We start from the raw sequence: 23,491 nt of genomic DNA, 5'->3' as shown, positions 1-23,491 counted from the left end.
TCACATGTGTTAACCCATCTGGGATTACATGACTATACTTAAACATTAATGAGTTTGGTCAATTAATTTGAGTCATTTCAATTAACCAATTGAGGTATGTATACTACATGAGGCCAGTGTAATTGGCATTATAACCAGGGGAAAATGACTTTTGTTCCCCAAACCACTGGCATATGGAATTATATCCAAGGGTTTTATATAGCAGGAAATCCGTTCTGGCAAAAACATGGCATTATATCGAACATGCATGGCGGATCCAGGAATTTTGAAAGGGGGGTTCAGGCTCCGCCAACGCAAAATTTTTTTTTCAATGTGGCCTTAAGTTATTTTCAAGGGGGGGGGGGGGTTTGAACCCCGGAACACAACACCCCACCCCCCTTTGGATCCGCCAATGTCCAGGGTGGCATTATATCCAGGGTGGCATTTAACCAGTGCACGTACTGTAGGCGTATTGGATAGAAATAATGCCTCGCGTTCACACCGGAATGAATTACCCTGTCTAGAGTATAATACTGTAAATAGGGACTTGTTGGTGGAAAAAACAACAACAACAAACAAAAACTCCATTTAATCAGGGAGAATAGAATAGATTAGATTCTGTAGATTATCCCTGATTTAAAGAATACAGGCCTTTATTATCGTTTAGACCAAACTGAGATCTTGAAACACTTCGCTGTGTACATCTTTAAAGTATCACTTATATATATTTATTTAAACACATTTCAGCACGCAGAACCATGGAATATTTCAAATTGAACGAATTACGTGAAAAACACAACATTAAACCATTCCACGTTCAACTCTCGAAAACAGGAAAACCACTTGTCCTTATTTGTCAAAAGAGCCCATGCCACACCGCACACAGGATCCATGGAATATTTCAACTGAATAAAGCGACACCTTGCGGTGACTTACGGAAACTGACTATAGTTGATCACGTGACCGGTGTCGGTATCGCTCAAGTTCCGGGATTGTGTGTATTGAACGCTGGGCAGTGGATTACCGTTATTGCTGAAACTCCGTGCTTCAATTCTCCAAGTTTTCTGGTAAATAGAATCACATTCCTTTGCATGAAAATCCCGTCGTAGATGCATCAGTTCACTAATTCTAATTAATTCACGTTATGTTTCACATGACCGGATGAACAGGGGACGAATGTTCATTTTTAGTCGATCTCAGACTGTGCATATTCCACATGCATGGACAACGTGCCTAACTGTTTTAGATCGATAATTTACACCCAGGGTCAAATATTCCTTCAATGACACGATCGCAACATATATGGGTATTTTGATCTCACGGCAAAACCGCAGCACAGCGGGGTCGACGATGCGTTTAATCCGGTTATTGGAACAAATTTGATCGGACATGAAGCGCAACATGGTATTGACAGCTTGGACAAACTTCCGTACACCACTCTCAGACTGTTACCGGTCACTCGTGAAATGGTCAGTGGGTTAGTTATGATGGTGAAAAGTGACCGTTTACAGACGCTGTGATAACAACTTGACTCTAAAGTACTCTCGGGGCGTTAGGGACGACGGGAGACGATGATGACTTGAGTAGAGGCCTTTGCTGGGCTCGGAATATACGTGGGACACTAGACGAATAGAAATGTCAATATGACCACAGGACGTGTGCCCTTAAGAATAGCAATGAGCAGTACATTGCTAGTATTCCCGTTTTGAGAATGCTTTTATGGTTTAACTGGGCGCACCCATGTTTACAAATAGTTTAGGGGTAGATTTGTTATTCATAATACTAAAATGGGCATTTCCCTGAAATGTCAATTAAACTAAATTCCAGAATACTGAAGCCTATCTAATCTCCATCATTAACCAGTTTGCAGCCATGTATAATGCAAGATATATACACTAGATAGATAGTTATTACCAATACTGCTGTGCCTTTGTACATGCCAGTCTTAAGATGTTCCATTGTGGTGCTTGTAAAGAATGTTAGTACAGCCATCCCTTGCTTTACATGGGTACATGGGTGACACCCAATCCCCCCTCCCTCCTATCTTCCCCAAAAACTAAAACAAAACATGCATAACTGCAATTTCGTATAATGTGTCCAGTCAAAACTATGTGGTATCATCAGGTCTGTATGTATGTACCATATAGACTATTGTTCACTGAGAACGTTAACCTCAGTATGGAAACTTTGTATGCTATTTTTATTGTAGACACTTCGAGTGTACTATTTGTACCGTATCTATTGCTGTTTTGATTATTGATATATTTACTATTATTATTATTCAATATACTTTATCACCATCATCACTCTGACACGTTTCAAGCCCGGCATTTCAGGAATCTATAGACAGTGTATGAAATTCACAGTTTTTTGAAATTCAACTCTTGGGAAATCTGCAGATATAGATACAAACTTGGAGTTATGTTTGTCATTGTTTATAGACATGTGCTTTCAGCTTAAACACTGACTGACTGAGTTTGGTTTTACGCCGCTTTTAGCAATATTCCAGCAACATCACGACGGGGGACACCAGAAATTGGCTTCACACATTGTACCCATGTGGGGATTTGAACCCGGGTCTTCGGCGTGACGAGCCAACGCTTTAACCACTACGCTACCCCACTGCCCCCTCAGCTTAAACAAGCCTTGTCACACCATACAGAGGCATATAAGTTATACAGTTAATGTCGGAATGGTTGTGAATTCCTCCAAGAAAGGGTGTATTTCTATTGCCAGTTAAAATCACTTGACTACTTGCGATACACAGTAGCTGTATTCTGATACATGGGGGGACACATTCTGCTGAGTCACGAAAATAGGCACTTTTAACTTTGTCGTTTGACCAATCCACAGTTCGTCTTTCATAAAGGAATATTCTGTGTTCAGTCTACTTATTACTCATGTTGCATATCTGTGAAGTCCTGGGCATCACATGGACAGTTGCGTTGCAAATTAAATGTCAGCTGAAACAGTGTTTAAAAAAATCACTGGATTGAAGAAAAATACTAGTACCCTAAAGACTGAACCCTATGGAGTAAAACATTATTCCCTTAGAAGTCTGTAAAACATTATACCCTTAGAAGTCTGTAAAACATTATACCCTTAGAAGTCTGTAAATCATTATACCCTTAGAAGTCTGTAAATAATTAATACCCTTAGAAGTCTGTCAATACTCAAACAGAATGGTAACATGAAAGTAAATACATTGTATATTTTTCATGTGCATACAATGCCATGTTACATTAATCTTGTACAATCTCTTGGTAGTTCTTTTATAATTTTTGGAATGAAGGTCTCCCCAAAACTGCTGATGTTACGACTAATTTTCAGGGCCATCCTTCCAGAATTATTATAGGGAAACTGTTCTTTTGGTGTAGAGTGAGTGAGTGAGTTTAGTTTTACGCCGGACTCAGCAATATTCCAGCTATATGGCGGCGGTGTGTAAATGATCGAGTCTGGACCAGACAATCCAGTGATGAACAGTATGAGTATCGATCTGCGCAATTGGGAACCGATGACATGTGTCAACCAAGTCAGCGAGCCTGACCACCCGATCCCGTTAGTCACCTCTTACGACAAGCATGGATTACTGAAGATGAATATTCTAACCCGGACCTTCACGGGTATTTTTGGTGTAGAAATATGAGATGATCTTAGTCAATACTTAACATGCTTAGTGTAAAAAACGTTTTTCAGGAGCCATGTACAGTTTGGACCTCCCTTGTCCGTCATACAGACCCTGAAACAAATATCCCCAATACAACCCATGCAGGTCTAGAATGTGTGGCAAGTCTAGATTATCACAGTTTCTAAAAACGAGGAAAATCCTTGAGTTCCTATCTATAATATTTTATGAATATAATTTAGGGACCATTTTTTCTGTAAAATGTGTTCATTTCAGAGAGATTAGATATTAGTTTAGGGCTTGCCCAGATATTTGCGATGCTGGATATATCTCAGATTTCATCACTTTCGGGACTGGGTGAAATTGTTTAACAAGGTAGAGTAGCTACAACAGTGGACTATGACTAGACGTGGTTGTTTGCACTAACGTCTCCCACCCGGGGTAACTAATTTGTTAGGTCATACAGGTCGTTAGATGTCAACATGACCTTGTGCTTGTCTTCTGTAATGAGAAGGTATTACACAGCCGGGCTATCTACAGTGACCATTCTCTATCTGCCCTAGGCCTGGTGCCAGTGGCATGGTCTCTTATATAATGGTCATTGTGGAGTTTAAAGGATAATTTGCACTTCAAGCTAACTTTATTCATTTCATCTCGTCTTTTGACAAGTTAATGTCCCAGAAGTCATCAGGGGATTTGTTTAGGATTCCCAGCTGTAAAGTATCGTTGACAGGCACGTTTGGGGAAATATTTGTTTTCTTTTTCAGTGTTTTTGTGTTCTTCAATTTGAGAGGTAATGAAGAAGGAGTTTTAGCAGATTTAAAACATTTACATTGAATTATGATGATGGAATTGAATAAGAAAACACATGAAAGTACAAATGTCCCAATTTTAATAGTTGTTTCCTAGATTGTGGGGGAAATCAGAAACAAATCAAGGAATACTTTACTTTCATATGTTCCTTTATTTATAGAGTAACAACTAGTCTCTTAAATGAACATATTTTACAGAAAATACAGTTCATAATCTAAAAAAAAATAGTATAATAAAAAGGAGCCCTGAGACTTTCAGACACTGTAGAAATCTAGACTTGCCACATATTCTAGACTTGGGGGTTTAGTCCCGATTTTGACAGTCCCGATTTCGACAGTGAAATTTCACACTTCTGTAATTGATCTAGCCAGTTGTCCCAATTTTGACAGTGAGCTTACCATTGTCCCAATTTTGACAGCGAGCCTACCATTGTCCCAATTTTGACAGTCCTCGGCTCACACATGGGCCTTCTTGGATATATTTTGTTTTCTTGGATGTATTTGTTTCAGGGTCTGTATGACAGACTACCTTATTTGTTTCCATCAGTATATTTAATATCTTTTGATTATTTGCATCTACTAAAGCCTCTTCCTCCATAGTCAAGTCAGGTCCTCTTTGTCAGTGAAGTTCAAGTCATCTCTTGAATGCCGTAAAATAGGTTATATGATGAATGACTTAAATTATTTAGATGCTTTGTTTTTCATTTGAAAAGTTTTGCTTACGTGATGAACTGTATAACAGCCTTAGCAGTGGTCAATGTACTTTAAAAAATTATTATTAGAATACTCGTTTTGATTTCCTGGTACGTTTCCTGATCTGTGACTTATATTGCATGAACAAAGAGTTTGAATTGAATAAAAAAATTCAGACTAGCCACAATCACTTTTCTATAATTTAATGATTAGGATTGTATAGTGTTATTGTAATGGTCTGCTTCTAAATTATGTTCAGGACTCTGTATAGTTAATAGTCCATGCAAAAACACCACTCACCAATGATGTGAAATTTCTTTCCGACATTTTTTTTACATTTTTACTATAAGTTGCGTCTCTGATATTTATTGATAATCAATCGATAATTAGTTAACAATTGTCGATCTCTAAGATCCACATCGATAACCATCCCTATTGTAAATACAACTTTAATCCCACAGTGTAGATTGTTTGGCTGCAATGAATATGCTTTGAGATGAATATGATATATTTGCATATAGGGTAACGAATACGAGTATTCATTCATGAATACTTTATGTTTATTTAATTATATATGACATTGTATTTTCTTATGATCTTATGAAACCCAGAATGTTGTTGTGAAATATTCTAAATGATCAATACCAAAACTCAAGCATTATATATAATTTTATTTTGATCAGGTGCAACCTGTGTTTGTCTAGTGCAAGAAAGTTATTACCAAACATTTCAGTGGGTGTTGTTTCATGTCCTTACCTTATGTAATTATAATTTAACCTAATTACCAACCTAATTTGCATATTTTTCGGATTGTGATGCCATGCTGATCAGATTGATATTGATAATGTGTGACATTGATATCGTGTGACATTGATAATAATGACATTGATAATATGTGTGACATTGATAATACGTGTGACATTGATAATATGTGACATTGATAATATGTGTGACATTGATAATACTGACATTGATAATATGTGTGACATTGATAATATGTGTGACATTGATATCGTATGTGACATTGATAATATGTGATGATAATATGACATTGATGACATTTTAAAATGATAATGCTGACATTGATAATATGTGACATTGATAATATGTGCGTGTGACATTGATAATGCGATAATATGTGACATTGATAATATGTGTGACATTGATAATGTGTGTGACATTGATAATAATGTGTGACATTGATAATAATGCGTGTGATATTGATAATACTGACATTGATAATACGTGTGACATTTAAAATACTGACATTGATAATACTGACATTGATGTGACATTGATAATATGTGTGACATTGATAATACTGAGCATTGATAATATGTGACGTGACATTGATATAATACATGACATTGATAATACTGTGACATTGATATCATGTGACATTGATAATACTGACATTGACATTGCATTGTAATATTGACATTGGGGGTACCTGGGGATAGCCTGACAGTGGTTAAAGCATTCGTCCATCACACCAAAATTGGGTTCGATTCCCCACATGGTACAATGTATAAAGCCCATTTCTTAGGGATGCCACGATTCATCAATGCATCAATACTTTCTCTAAGATGATACAATTATCAATACTTTCAAAACTGTATCGATATTTAGTTTTGAAAGTATCGGTTTAAATATGTTTATGTATCGTTTACATTTTGCAATTGTATCATGTTTTTGATGTTATGAGAGTTATAAATGATTATTTTTCATGCACAAAAATGGGAAATTAGAATTTTTTTATCTCTGAGAATAAAAAATGTTGATCTTTTCATGGACAATTATAAAATATGAAATATTAATGTTCAAAATGTAATTAAATTTATGCAATAGTGCCATGAAAATAGGTATCGTGATATGTATCGAATCGTGACATGGGTATCGTGATACGTATCGATTCATGAAACTTATGTATCGTGACATCCCTACCATTTCTCGTGTCCCCTGCCGTGATATTGCTGGAATAATGCTAAAAGCGGCGTAAAACTCACTCACTCACTCACCCACCCACTCACTCACTCCTCACTCACTCACGCGACATTGCATCATAAACTGTATACATGAAATAAAATATGATGAGTAAGCCGTTTCAGATTCTCATCAGTGTTAGACATCACTCAGTCAGTAGCTGAAACATGATTGTGTAATGTAAGCAGTGTAAGTGTCTAAATACACTACATGGTAATTAGTACTAAGTGGTAGGTTTACAAGGGAGAGGTATGCCTTGATCTGTGTAATGCTGACTAGAACATGATGTAGGGTGTACATTTACATGTCAGGTCGTTTGTGTAATTGGATCTGGGGGCATGTGATAATGCTCCTTACCACCTACTCTCACAGATATTTGATGAGAGACCTATGTGATATCTGTTGATACGGTAGCTTGTGATATCTGCTTGCAGTGATAACATCTGATAACGCTTTAAAACATCAAGCCTCCATTGATATCATATTTGATAACTGTGGTGACATGAAAAGAAAATTTATTTGCTGATTATTGTTATTTAAGAAGTCTTTTAGTTTTATTTGATTTATTATATTTTCATAGCTGTAGCAAGATTGTGTAGAGTTTAGATTGTATATCCTGAGGTGGATGTATGAGTGATATATGTTGATAACCTGCAGTGATAACAGATGCTAACACTTAGAAATGCCAATCCTCCGTTGATATATTTGATAAGTATCGGTAACATGAAAGAACGTTAATTTGATTATTGTAGTACAATAAGGAGGTTTTTAAATTTTTGTTAGATATGTTTTGCTTTGATAATCCATGCAACATTATGTAAACTCCAGATTATACTTTCATAGATAGAATCATGACTTGAAAGTTTTACTTTTAAACATGTTAAATCAGTCACTTCACTAGGAGTATGTATTACAATATTATCCCCCCAAAATGCACTTTGTGGGGAGGTATTAGAATGGGCTCAGTCCGTCAGTGCATCCGTCCTTTAAAACCGTACACTATTTCTTCACCAAACTTGGCACATAGATAGGTCTGGTCGTGTACTGGTGCCTTTTGGTAGTTTTGGATTTCTGAATAAATTATTTTTTTTGCGTTTCCATGGCAACAAGTTTGACTTAGACTGAAATTGGTGGTAGTGCGTTTTTCTGGAGCAGAACTTAAAAACCATACACTTTTTCTTCACCAAACTTGGCACATAGATAGGTCTGGTCGTGTACTGGTGCCTTTTGGTAGTTTTGGATTTCTGAATAAGATATTTTTGGCTTTCCATGGCTACAAGGTTGACTTCGACTGACCCTTGACTGACATTGGTGTTGGTGCTCTTTTCTGGAACAGAACTTTAAAACCATTCACTGTTTCTTCACCAAACTTTATGAGCAGTGACTGATGACTACACAGACAGTCAGTCTCTCTGGATTCCGTGACGGATTTTTAAGAATTCCGCGGCAAATTTAAGTAAATTCTGCATCCCATTTTTCAACATTCTGCAAAAAATTCTGCAGTTAAAAACTTGAAAAAACACAAAATAATGCAATTTCAATCTTTCAATCGATTTTATGAACATAATTACAGTGTCAAATTTAAATAATAATATTGTAAGGTGCTGAAGAAAATATTACCTTATGGTTAAATCATCTTTATTTGTGAATATTTTGAAAATATCGTTATAACAAATGTCTCAGTTCTTTTTTTGTATCCAAACATACTTTTGACATCACCCCCTACTTTTTGTTTCGGTCGAAGTAAATTCTGCGGCAGAAAAATGGCAAATTCTGCAGGTATTCCGCATGAAAATGCATTTTCCGGAGACCATACCTTTTCTGCATCAAAAGGTAATTTCCACGATTTATTCTGCAACCGTGGAATCTCAGAATCCAGGAGGGACGGGACAGTGATTGAATGTTGCTGTTCATGTGATGAGATTGTATGAAGCAAGATGAAATGATCTGAGGAGACTGAGAATAATTCTGTTATGATAGGATTCTAAATCATCAATACCAAAACTCAAGCTTTACATATAATTTTATAATGAGCAGTGGGTGCTGTTCAAAGAAATTTCATGAAATTTTATGTTGTAAGATAAAATGATCGTATCAGACCCAGAATTGCTTTGTTATGAAATGTTCTAAAAATTCAATACCAAAACTCAAGCATTATACAGAACTTAGTGTTGAGCAGCAGGTGCAACCTGTTTTTGTCTGGTGCAACAAGTTTATCTAAGGTTGCACCAGGTGCAAGTTGGGTTTGTTTCCTTAAATTGATCCCTGGCACTTTAGAACAAGGAATTTCAAACTATGTTTACAGTCTCCTGCTGTCATGACTAGTGGGTTATGTTTACTTGGGCCCTGAAAGGGTCACAGCCTAATCTATTTGAACATTTGAACCTCAAGGTCACCCCTGTGTTTATGGGTAGAAACTGATTGCCCTGATAATGGTGTTCAGATCACCTGTAGTGAGGGTTGATTCTTATCAGGAATGAACCCCTGATCTGCTTTAAACCTGGTGATGCAACCATTATCAATTTTGGCTTCGAGTGGAGCTCCAACAATCTTTGCTAATGGATCTGTTGATTTGGCTTGGTGAATTGGTTGACATCGTACTCCGAAGATGTCTCTTTTTTAGAATAGAGCTCCAACAACCTTTCCTGGCCGTAGAGGCAGCTAATGGATCTGATTATTAGGGCTAGTTATCAATACAGATTATACAGATCGATAATCATTAACTAAATATCAATAAATATAAATGTCCTATTTAGCTCCCCTTTTCTGGGGTAGACTAATTAGCCCCATTTTGGATTTTAAATAGTTAAGTGCCTGGGGCGCTAAATGCAGTACAGCATTAATTGTGCAGAATCCATATTGCATATGTTATTGTGATTAGCCTTCCGACGTTTTCCCACTAGCAATGCGAAGGGTTGTTCTTTTGTCAGTTGGGGCGGTGGGGTAGCCTAGTGGTCAAAGCGTTGGCTCGTCACGCCGAAGACCCGGGTTCGAATCCCCACATGGGTACAATATGTGAAGCCCATTTCTGGTGTCCCCCGCCGTGATGTTGCTGGAATATTGCTAAAAGCGGCGTAAAACCAAACTCAGTCAGTCATTCTTTTGCAGATTCAACAGTAGTAATTAACAATTGAGTTTTATGATTCCAAGTCATGTCCATCAAAGATGCCTGCAGCAACACCTGTCTGCTCCTGAAAAGACAGGCTGTCCGATTAGGACCATACACATATCTCTCATTGTCCAACATCAGTCATCAGACACCACCTGACACCCCTGAAAACACAGGCTGTCCGATTAGGACCATACACGTGTTTCTCATTGTCCAACATCGGTCATCAGACACCACCTGACACCCCTGAAAACACAGGCTGTCCGATTAGGACCATACACGTGTTTCTCATTGTCCAACATCGGTCATCAGACACCACCTGACACCCCTGAAAACACAGGCTGTCCGATTAGGACCATACACGTGTTTCTCATTGTCCAACATCGGTCATCAGACACGACCTGACACCCCTGAAAACACAGGCTGTCCGATTAGGACCATGCACATGTCTCTCATTGTCCAACACAGGTCATCAGTGATGGTCATTACAGCACCACCTGTTTCTTAACCTCCAGAACACTGGCTTGATCCATTGACACATGTACAATGTGGTGGTGTTCGATCAATTGCATCAATATCTCTGGGTCGACGTTATGTATAAGGAATGCTGTGGTTACAATATTCTGTTTGACCCTTTTGTTGTTGATGGTATTGAGATTGGAATAAGCTGACTTTATTTTATCTTATGCATGTGTTGGTTAGTGTTGAGGAAGCAGATATGTTCATGTGTCTGCCAGTCTCTGTCTGTCTGCCTGCTAGCCTGTTTGTGTCTGTCTGTCTGTCTGTCTGTCCATCCGCCCATCTGTGTGTCTCTGTCTCTCTGCCTGTCTCTGTCTGCCTGCCTGTTAGCCTGTTTGTGTCTGTCTGTCTGTCCATATATCTGCCCATCTGTGTGTCTGCCTGTCTGTCTGTGTGTCTCTGTCTCTCTGCCTGTGTCTGCCTGTTAGCCTGTTTGTTTCTGTCTGTCCATCCATCCGCCCATCTGTGTGTCTCTCTGTCCATCCATCGGCCCATCTGTGTGTCTGTGTCTCTGCCTGTCTGTCTATCTGCCTGTTAGCCTGTTTGTGTCTGTGTGTCCATCATCCGCCCATCTGTGTCTGTCTGTGTGTCTCTGTCTGTCTCTCTGCCTGTCTCTGTCTGTCTGCCTGTTAGCCTGTCTCTGTCTCTGTCTGTCTGTCCATCTTTCCACCCATCTGTCTGCCTCTCTGTCCATCCATCCACCCATCTGTGTCTGTTTCTGTCTGTCTGTCTGTCTCTCTGCCTGTCTCTGTCTGTCTGCCTGTTAGCCTGTTTGTGTCTGTCTGTCCATCCATCCGCCCATCTGTCTGTCTGTTGGTAAGGCACGGATACTACAGGCACTGAAGGTGTTAATTTTAATATTTTGGTTATTTTTTTTCAATTTTTACTAATCTCAGTTTTGTTGGCAAACTGTTACGGTTGTGGTTCAAATGTTACTAAAGAAGGTGGATTGTCAGGTGGATATCATGTACAGAAAAGTGTATGCAAGTATTTATATTTATGTTAGAAGATTTTAAATATAACCCTGCACAACTCTGTGAGTCTTAGTGTGTTGATACTAAAGTTTACAGAAAACAAATTGGCAACTGTGATTACATAATTCCACTCAAATTCTTTCCCACTGTTCCTGTGGAAGGGGCAGTTTTATTGACGTACAGTTAACGCTAAGACACCTTGCTAACACCATGACAATGTGATACAGATCCTTCCTTCCAAGCCGATCAACTATATACAACTACCTATCAACAAGCTATTCTCACCAAACAATTGCATGACACATCGCGATCAACCCTCTACACAAATCCTCTGACCTCCACTGCCAAGAATGTCCCTTCTAACCCGACACCGGCCATTATCACAATAACCCCGGCCGGTAGATAAATATTATGGACCCTTGTCAGCCCAGTAAATACGAAGGAGATTGTTCCGACTATTGTCCTAATCCCATTGTGTGGCACTAGTTTTGGTCACTGAATGGTGGGGTCGGCTGTTTGATGGCGTTTATTGCCTGTTGCGTCACTAATGGGATTCGGGCAGCAGTTAGATTTGGGAGCTGCGTGTTGTAATGAAGGTCAAGGTTAGGTAATAGTGTCTGGAAGTCTTGTATTGATTAGCGATCAGGATAGAAGAAGAACATGAATATTTTAGAAAGTGGCTACTTAATAGTGGCTTGGGAATTGTGCGCCCTTTGCTCTGTTAAGTTGGTTGTTTGCAGTTTCTGTTGACAGCGGTCAAGTGAATGGATGGCGGATTTATCAATATTGATTTGCTGTTTCATAGTCGTATTGATATTTTGTTCATGAATGATTGAAAGACAAACTTACACCAGTGTAGGAAAGATAGCCCGTCCCAACGTCCGAGACGGGTGAATTTTGTGGAGGACGGGTTAAAAAAATATCTAGTCCGTCCTCATGTCGGGTCAATTTTAGCAAACCAATGACATATATATAATGATTATAACCTTTTTGAATATTTACTGCCGAAGCTGTTTTATTTATATTTGGAGGACAGGCTAGATTTTGGCAGGACTGGTAAAAACAATTACCTGCCAGTCCTGTGGACAGGCTACATTTTCTACATCTTTCCTACACTGCTTACACACAAGGGAGTTGTCATAATTTTCAATTAACATCTGTTACAGGTAGAGCTACAGGGTATATCTGGTCCTCGCTGTACCGCAATATTTACCATTTGTTCAATTTTCGATTCTGTTGTTTAATTTGGTTAGGTTCTTTATTGGCATTACAAATTGTCTGAGAATACAATGAGTCTCTTAATTGGTCAATAATTTATGCTCAGCCAATCGCTATTTCATGTTTTATTTATGCTCTACCTGTCAAGATTAATATTTTATCATTGGATTAATTTTGTTACAAAAAATATATATTTATTTGCCAGGATATTGTGTTTCTCTTGTTAAGTAAGCATTTTGTGCATTGAACAATTCCCAAGCCACTATTAATTATACCAAACTGAACCGAGAGGTCAGTACCATGATACATATCATATCAAAATGATGGTGTATCGTTGCAGTTAATTATTTGGCTATTTCAGGGCTCGATTTAAGAGAGGTTAACCTACTTGCACCAGGTGCAACCTAAGATAAAAACCTAGTTGCACCAATCAAATTCCAGTTGCAATGCAGTGTGTTAAAACGTCAGAGGATTCGGTGCACATAAACATATTTCCGTGATGTAGTACCTATAAAACCATAGCAACACAGAGACACAGCTGATCCCTGTTTACAAGGGCTGTCATAGCCGAAACGTGTTTATGAATAGGAATGTTTCAGTACCATAGCCATTCAAATTTTAGAAGAAAAACGAGCTGACATATTTGTGCTTATAATGATAGATTTATTGTTGATTTATTTCTAAAAATTGACCTGCACCTTGTGCAAGTTAAGACTCAAAACTAGGTTGCACTTTGTAATATTGTGTTGCACCGGTGCAAGTAACAAAGCACTAAATCAAGCCGTGTATTTATGTAAATGGTGTTTTCTAGGATCAAAATCCATATGCTAAACAAGCAAGTTAGAAACAAATCAGTTAGTTAAAAATTTGGTATTTTAAAAAAAATGTTAAATTTCCTAGTATCTTTAAACCAGAGGCATTTTATTCCAGCCCAAACATCAGTATTTACATTGTCACTAATATCAGCAATATTATCTCTTGTTGGACACAAGACCAGAATTTCTGTGTTATTGGAGATAATGATTAAGAGTGAAAATTGTGGTCAGTAGGTCAAAAGATATATGTAAATATTTTGCACTGTACATGAGTATTTCTATTCAGGTAAGGTTTGATTTTGGTCAGTAAGGTGATATAAAAAAGCAATTTTTATAAAAGTTATCATTTGAAAAAAATATGAATTTTAATAATTAAAAGACTTATCGTTTCAATAACATTTACATAATATATATCCTCTTTATATTTTATGTGGTAAAGATCTCTGTAGGTTGGATTGAAAAATGTTGTCATTCTTATTAAATTTTTGTTATGAATTTTCTGAATTCTAACCCTTGATGGATTGAAATAAGTTTCAAGCCTAGCTCCAAAATATATTTTTCTGGTTTGGTTATTAGACAGTGACTTGAATAACTTGCAAAATAACAAGGAGAATACCCTGCTGTATAGAATGATTGAACATTAAATTGTTAGGATCAAACTGTTTCTGATATAATGTATCAAAACTGAATTAAAGTCTCGTATTGGCTGTCCTCAGTTTGAATGGTTTAACTGGCGTATTTTCTGCTCCGACCCTCAATAGAATAATTGTCACAGTTTCCAGCGTGTGAGATATACAGCACAACTTATCATAAAGACATTTGCATCCGTGCTTTGATGCCGTAGACCAGATTGTGTGTACCTTCGTAGTGGCTTCACAAATGCTGACCTATATTTCAAAGAAATCGTTTTCAGTAAAATATTGACAGAGCTCTTTGCTGAAACTGTCCTATTTATCTGCTCTGTTAGTCTGACCCACTGGGTGAGTCTCATTCACGGAGATAGATTCCATTTCTCGGAGTTGCAGAATAGATGTTTTCATATGGAGATTGGATTTCAAAAAGTTGTGTTCTCAAATTGCAGTAAGTACAAGATTTTCTTTGAAAATGGAATGTATGAATCATCAAATTTGAGGAGTAATATTTCGATAAGGAGACGAGCCCTGAAGTTATGTGGTTTATCTGTGAATGTAGAGAGCGTTTCAGAACCTGTGGAAAATCTAGACTTGCTCCATATATGGCTATAGCAATACAGCCATGGCTGGCTGGAAAATATTATGGCTTAGTGGGTGGGAGTGAGTTTAGTTTGACACAACCTTTAGAAATATTCCAGCAATATCATAAAAGGGGACACCAGAAATGGGCTTCACACATTGTGCCCATGTGGGGAATCGAACCCGGGTCTTGGGCGTGACAAGCAGACGTTTTAACCACTACGCTACCACACTGCCCAGGTTTAACATGAATCGAACCTGAGTCTGCAGCATGACAGGTTGACGCTTTAACCATTAGGCTACCCCACCATGCCTATGGTTTGGGCAGCTGTGAGACAGATTATTAGCATCTATCAACTGTGGACTAATGGGATCGGGTGGTCAGGCTCGCTGACTTGGTTGACACATGTCATCGGTTCCCAATTGCGCAGATCGATGCTCATGCTGTTGATGACTGGATTGTCTGGTCCAGACTTGATTATTTACAGACCGCCGCCATATAGCTGGAATATTGCTGAGTGCGGCGTAAAACTAAACTCACTCACTCACTCTGTCAGCTGTGTGTCTATTTGATGTTGAAGAAGAAGATACCACAGTTGATGGCTGTAGAATGTAACTGTACTTCATTCTATTTGATGTATTGGCCGTGTTACATTTTTAGGAACAGGTTATTATTCATTGTACCCACAACACATCTAGGACTTTACTAAGTGTTTGGTGGATTTGTTCAGAGCAATATTATGATTCATTCAGACGTGTACCCACAGATGTTATCATATGGTACTTGTTGGACTTTACTAATTGGGGGTTCCAAAGACCATGCCGCAAGTGAAGCATGAATATATACCCCACAACTCCAGACACATTATACTGACTCGAAAAGCCGACCAGTCCTTTCACCTCATTCTCGCCTGGTTGAGCACATCCATTAATCAATGATTCCGCTTCAAGAAATTATCAAAGGCAATTCTCGGGACTGTTACTTCACAAGTACCATCATTTTTAACGGGGGTCTCCGGGACATGACGTAGAGCAGAGGTAACAATCCTGCAATATGTAACCCGGTTTGATTCATGTCAGCAAATTCGGTCCAGCCGATATGAATTCGACTCAAACTTGTACACCACCTAAGGACATGTGGACTAAGATTGCATGTGGACGATTAAAATAAGTAACGATGAGTATAAGTAATATAGCCGGTTTTGAAAATTAGGGTCATGAAGCGATGTTTGAAAGTTGATTAAACATGTTTTAAGGCAATCCAACATAATGTCGGGAAGTAAATATTGGTATAGATGGATATACAACCACTGCATATCCACCCAAATTTTCTCAGGGCTCCAGATAATTTTTCAACATCAGGAGTACGTATACTCTTTATTTGTTCAGTATAGGAGTGCTGGAAAACCTAAGAGTACATTTAGAGTACTGAATGGAAATTAATGGAGAATCAGTAATCTTTTTCGTTTCATATATGCACCACAACATTGCTACTCTTGTGTAAACAGGTCAATGAACAATAAAACAATACTTTTTCAGATAAATATGTCTGTAAATGATTCTAAGACCGTACACCATTGCTGTGGTGCGTATCTGCTACATTTTCTAAATTATTTCCTACCGTATTGTGCACATTTTTTATCCGTACATACGCCGATATGGCCTCTATCTGGAGCCCTGTCTTCATCAGCTTCAAAAACAAACTAAATGGTCCAGCGCACAACCAATCCCTAGCCATTACTGGTTATCTGTTAAATGGATCGGTCGGATTATGCCATTAACCTTCTCAAAGTTTCATTGGCATTAAAAAGGACAGGAAAACAGAGTTCATAGATCAATTGTGCTTTTTACCTATGTATTTTATTCAATATCCGCCCACCACTTATGTTTTAATTGGACTAGTCAGATTGTATCATAGACCTTGTAATAAATGTATGAATATTCACTATAACAAGAAAACAGAGTTTATAGATCAATTGTGCTTTTTACCTATGTATTTTATTCAATATCCACCCACCACTTATGTTTTAATTGGATCAGTCAGATTGTATCATAGACCTTGTAATAAATGTATTAATATTAACTATAACAAGAAAACAGAGTTCATAGTTCAGTTGTGTTTTGCCTTTGTATTTTATTCAATACTTCCTGGACAATATTTCCATAAACATTGTAGAACAGTTGAAAGAATATATTTGTTTACAATATTTCATGTCAACTTTTACAGTATTCAAGTGTTACTTCTTGGGATCAACTGACCCTGTCACAGAGTGTATATAGGAAAGTAGTATTTAGTTACGTGCATCACACACACATGCACACACACACACATAGAGATAGTCTGTCTCACAGTCCCTGAACCACATTATTTTCCCTACAGCCTAGCCTTCCCTGTAGTGCTAAAGCCCTAAACGAAGTAAGTCTAGATTGAATCTCTGGTCTCCCTAGTGCTCCTTTTCAATTTAAATGGGCTTGTTTGTTACTATCAAAATTATATATATTCAGAGAGTAGTCTTAGTCTAACATAGAGAGTGTGTATATAGGAAAGTAGTTTTAAGTTACATGCATCACACACACACATAAAGTGTGTTTATAGGAAAGTAGTATTTAGTTACATGCATCACATGCACACACGCACATAGAGAGTGTGTACATAGGAAAGTAGTATTTAGCTGAGTCAGGTCCAGCATGGAGAAATGTGTTGCTAAAGGAATTGATAGAAAACAACACACTCCGGCACAGCGATGACTTAACATAACATCACTGCCACAGGCTAATTTGCATATGACGTGACCGGACTTTTCTTGTTTGTAATCAAACGTGCATATTCATAATAAGAAGAGACTGGACTCACGAAAGCTTTTCAACGCTCTATTCATAATGTTTTACATTGTTACATATATATTCTTCCACAACTGCGACAGTAAGGTCTATGACAGTACATATTTAGATATCAAACTGGCTGCATCGTTTGCTCTCCATCAGCTTCGATGACAGCACGTGGAGCCGTACAACCTATGTAAAGAAAGGATCGCTACGCAAATCGAAATAGTTTTACATGTTTTTGGATATTTTCTCAGTGAAACTAAACCATTCTATTAAGGTGTTAAGTTAGATGTGTAGACTCGTCAAAAATAAAAGAGTAAAAGAAATCTGTACATTATATTGAATGGACATTGCAAGATGTGACGAATCGTCACATTTTTCTGGCCTGTGGCAGAGATACTATGCTGGCTTGCCGCATGGAACTCTGGGTAGGAGAGTGAGAAAACAAGCAACTGTGTTCCGGTCACTGACAACCAGGTTCCAGGTTATAATGGGTTCCCAGCTACCAATGGTGGTTGTACGGTGACTTTACACATCAGATGATCAGGTTCAGTGACTAGCTTCATTGTTGTCATCATATCCCAACTGCATTTTCTGGTCCAGACGTGATTATTTACAGACTACTGTCGTGAAGCTGAAATGCGATGATAAACAACAAGTCAACAAGATGATTCACTGAACTTGTTGCTACAGTCACATCTCATGACAAGCATGCTTTCCTGACGACCAGTTCTAACCCGGATCTTAACTGGATGTAACTTGCATGACTGCCGCAGACTGGTTCGTTTCAGTATTTTCTCAGTTTTGTGACATCAGGGCCCTTATTTTCGAAACGATCGTAGCCCTAAGAATTCTTATCTTTGATCATAGCCAATGTGTTAAGAATGGGCTTAAGAAGTTCGTAGGGCTACGAACGTTTCGAGAATAACTAGCCAGAGTGGTAGTATTCTATTTGGTGATATCCAGTAAGGGTGCATGCATGCTACATCCGATTTTCTATGTGATGTGTCATGCAATGGCCATTATGTTGTTTTCTCTCTACACACGTCATGTGTGTTTGTTATAGCAAACATGTAAATACTCAGTGTTGTAAACTCCCCAAATTTTCAGCCAGACAACGGGTCTGGTAATTTCAAAAGTTACCAGACCCGTTGTCTGGATGAAATTTTGGCTGGAAAGTTGCCAGTCCAGAATTTCCTGGATTAAGAAAAATAAAAAGAAGGTTACGTTTATAAGAGGAGGGAACTGTTTAATGTCAGGTTATTGTCACAATAACACACTTTTTCAAACGTTTTTCAGTCAAGGCTTTGGTCATTATATACATTATCAAAATTACACTGATTTAACAGCCAGACCATCGGGCGTGCAACTTTTTAAAACTGACCGTCTGGTCAAAAACAGACTGTCCCGGACAGTCGGGCAGGCAGGCGTTTGCAACGCTGGAATACTCCTTATATATATACTCCTTCATATTGATCAACATCAATTATTTATCTGTGTATTTGGCAAGAATTTAAACATATAAAACATGCTTTTCTAAGAGAAAAAAGGAAATACAAATTTTTAATTGTTTTGATGTTCTCGGACATGTTATGAAGAGTGAATAGTAGCCGCACTGAAAGAAGAATTAGGCTAACATTGTTTGTGAAGCATACATCATTGCGAAATACTCCTAATTGTAGCAAAATAATGATGTCACAAATGGAATCCCATGCGATTTCAAATGCGATGCGATAAAAATAGGTGCAGCACCTATTTTCATCGCATCGTATCGTATCGCATTGACGCATCGGTTGTAGTGTATGCTGTCAATGCTGTCATAGTAAAATGCATCGAGTGCGTTTTTTAACACATCGCATGCCCTCTTGCACAGAAATTCGGACGTGTGTTCTCCCTAAAAAAATGCTGTCCCATCTACTTATGTATTTTTTATCAGTATACATACAGGGTATTGAATCTGATTATTAATCCATGTCTACTTCTGATCCGCTATATATATGATCAAATACCTTTGTGATAACTCCTTGGATGGAGGCAAATGACAATACCATCTTCGTTCCCATCACTAAACAAAGATCCGAGGACCACCCAAAACGGGTTGTTTCAGACTGACTTTTTATTCGACCATTCAGAGGGTCAGTTGCCAGATCGGAACAGTAGCAGTAGGAATCATCGTCTGTCTCTCACATTTGGCACCCGTGAAGGTCCGGGTTAGAATATTGATGTTCAGTAACCCATGCTTGTCGTAAGAGGCGACTAACGGGATCGGGTGGTCAGGGTTGCTGACTTGGTTGACACATGTCATCAGTTCCCAATTGCACAGATCGATGCTCATGCTGTTGATCACTGGATTGTCTGGTCCAGACTCGATTATTTACAGACCACCGCCATATAGCTGGAACATTGCTGAGTGTGGCGTAAAACTAAACTCACTCACTCAATCAATCACATTTGCTTACTTCAGGGGCGGATACAGCTTTTTGAGAAAGGGGGGGGGGTGCACACTATTGCGAAAACGAGGGGTGCACACTTCATTTTCACCAGAGTTTCAATGTTCATTTAACAAACTTTCAGCACAAAAGGAGAGGGGTGCACCACCCACCCACCCCCACCCCTTTGATCCACCTATGTACTTTGCATTGCCTACAGGAAGTACTGCCAGGCAGACGGTCATCTATCAAAGACATTTCAGAATGTGTTTTGTTCAGTTTTCAAATTCTGAATTGAGATCTTTGCTAAAATAGTTTTCACAGTGCCCGTTTGAAACTAGTGGCATATAGCTAGAGAAACCATTGGCTTCTTGGTCACCATTGGCTTGTCATAGTTCACGAAAGATCGTTTTAGCTGACCTGGGATGTCCTCAGATAGCTGTTTATAGGTAACAAAAACTAGGATCCGATAATAATGAGATTGGTGTTGTAGATTACAACCACTTGTTTTCTAACTCTGGTATGAAGATGGTTAGAAATATTGGCACTCTTGAATACACTTGAATCTCCCTGTGCGTCCCATTGAACACTTGAAACAAATGCATTTCTATCCTTAACAACCAAGAAAAACTGCATGCTCATCCACTCATGTTATTAACATTTTAACCCACACGTAGCAGAATATTTCTGTCTTGTGGCTAAAGTGCACCAGAGATTAGCAACATGTGTAATTGGTTGGCATTCTAATCTGTCGGGTAAACAGTTCAATCATCAAGTGTCGTCTGCCTAAGTGTCGTCTGCTCCAGTGTCATCTGCTTCAGTGTTGTCTGCTCTCGTTCCTGAGTGTTTGTAGCAGGGAGGTCTCAGCAATTGTGATTGGGACATTGTACAAATGTTCTAACACATGGGTATTGACACAAAAGCTTATGAGATTATGAACACAGAGGCAGCTCAGCCTCAAATATGATCGGAGATTTGACATTGTGACACACAAACCTCAGACCATTGTGGCCCCACGGAGAATATTGCTTCTGTAAACACAAGCAGTTTGGTTTGAAATTAAGCAAGAAATCAAGGGTGATTGTCGTAACCCTTCCTGTATCTGACATTAAAAGGGTTCAGGAGTCCAGGAGTTCTGTTCTGAGAGTACTTTACATTTTCCTGTGAGGAGATTCTAGTTTTAGAAAATGCTCCCAGAAACCTATTCTGGTCATATGGATTTTTAGAGGTAATTTTCATGGATAGGATAGTCAGACCAGGTCATTTGTTTCATGAAGTCATCGTACCCTGATGGTGTGGACTGTTGCTAGCAGCATCAATCACTGGATTGTCAGGTGCGGGCTTGAATATTTAGCCTGTTGACATAATTTTGGACATTTTCTCACCGCCGTGTTTAGGAAGCGTTTTACTAGCCTCAGGCTTCGGGTGAGTGGCTGACATAATTTTTGTGAAAAAACAATAATTTTTAAAATAATGAAATGTGCCTTCTTATGCATGTTTCTGTGATCATGAGAGAATGATTGATCAATAAAGATATACCATCAAAAGAATTTTTTTTGGTTGAGAACTATGAAGTAAACCTTTTTGTATTTTCAAAGGGTTGTTTTCAAATATTTGATATTTTTTCACCTCAGTGAAAATACTTTATGATTGACGGTAGCAGGCGATATGAACATTTATAGCACATTTGTCAGTCAGAGTTATAATGGCCGTCGTGCAGCACATGGCAGGGCGATAGAAAAATCTGTTGCTGTATTTGATCAATGAGCAGACACATTGACAAATAGATATATTATGATCAATTATCTTGCGACATTGGACACAGGCAGTGTTGGGGCTTATAATAAATGGTGCATAATAAGACAGATATATGTGTAACAGTCAGAAGGGAGGGTGATGTGAAATGGGGTCGGAGGTCACGGGTGGGGGCTGGGTGAAGGTCATATGACCTTGTTGTTTCAGGCTGAAAATATGATACAGTGTAAGTGGTTTTATTGTCCCCTGCTGCAACGCGGAACATGGGACTATGTATTCAGTGGCGTCTGTACGTACGTCCCAATTCTTGTTAACACGATATCTCATGAACTGTTGTACCCAATGTCTTCAAATTTGGTGACAGCCTTCATTGGGGATTACCCAGACACGAGTCAATTTGGGTGACCTTGACCTTATTTTCAAGGTCACCATGACGCTTTGACCTCTTTTCAAACTGTTGTTAACGCTGATATCTCATGCACTGTTGTATCCAATATCTTTCAAATTTGGTGACAGCCTACATTGGGGGATTACGCAGACACCATTTGATTTGAGTGACCATGACCTTATCTTCAAGGTCACCAAGACACTTTGACCACTTTTCAAACTTATGTAAACGCGATATCTCATAAAACATTGCACCCAATGTCTTCAATTATGTCGACAGCCTACATTAGGTGATAATTCATTTCAGGCAGCTTGTATGTGAGCTAAAAATAAAATGTGGTAAATATGTTATAAATATTCCATTCTTTAGCGGCGGGGGACATTGCCATATCAGTGGCAAACACTTGTTTGTGTTTGTTGCAGTCAATATATCCTCTTACACCTGTTTGACCTTGGCTGGTAAGTTAAGCGTGGACCAATATTGAATAAAAGCACAATGAGCGTTCCAGGTTCAGGGATTTATATTGTGCTACTAATCAAGAAGAGGTGGTTGAGGTAACCTAGGGTTAATGTAGGCTTGCAATGTTGTATCTCACCCATGCTCATGATGATGTCAATCACTGGATTGTCCTGTCCATGGGCCACAAATAGCTGCAAAATTGTTGATGTGGCGTAAAACATTTTTCACTCACTCACCAGTCCATGAATGATTAATCCCTAACCTCTGTCAGATAGTTGGAATATTGCCGATTTCATCATAAAACTGAAAATACCATCCAGTCTGTCTCACTCTCAGTACATGTTAATGCTTGTGAACATCACATGACGCAAACTATGAACCTCATTGTGACTCCCGGACAGGTGTAATAACTGAATTTATCAAACAGCACACAATCTGGTCTGCTGGTAGACAGACGTCATAGCACGTTTCTGTTAGCTGGAGACATGTGTCGTCTGGATCAATGGCAGCCTTATGACGAGGAATAATATGTCTGTTGTAACAGTGGTTGAGATTGCAAAACTGTGATTTGTATCAAGGACTTATGATAATGTTGTGGAAACAGCTTTGGTTGTCAACAAAATGTGAGTGTTGGCTTGTATTAGAAATGCTTCAACGATTGATTTGGGATAATCAGCAACATTATAGATAACCTTG

At 38.5% G+C, this 23,491-nt stretch overlaps 1 protein-coding gene across 6 annotated transcripts in view; it reads left to right on the top strand.

Annotated features, from left to right (window-relative positions):
* The first annotated feature begins 972 nt into the window (after window positions 1–972).
* LOC124254202 (coronin-2B-like) overlaps window positions 973–23,491 on the top strand; it is a 128,169-nt gene continuing 105,650 nt past the window's right edge. For all 6 annotated transcript variants that reach the window (XM_046688093.1, XM_046688096.1, XM_046688095.1 and 3 more), the window contains exon 1: window positions 973–1,046. The gene's annotated coding sequence lies outside the window, so the exon portion shown is untranslated. The remainder of the gene's footprint in view (window positions 1,047–23,491) is intronic.

Source organism: Haliotis rubra, unplaced genomic scaffold (assembly GCF_003918875.1).
Source record: "Haliotis rubra isolate DU_JTF1 unplaced genomic scaffold, ASM391887v1 Scf568, whole genome shotgun sequence".
NCBI classification, from domain to species: Eukaryota; Metazoa; Mollusca; class Gastropoda; order Lepetellida; family Haliotidae; genus Haliotis; species Haliotis rubra.
Note: the sequence above shows the minus strand (reverse complement) of the source record. Positions and strands in the feature narration are given on the sequence as shown.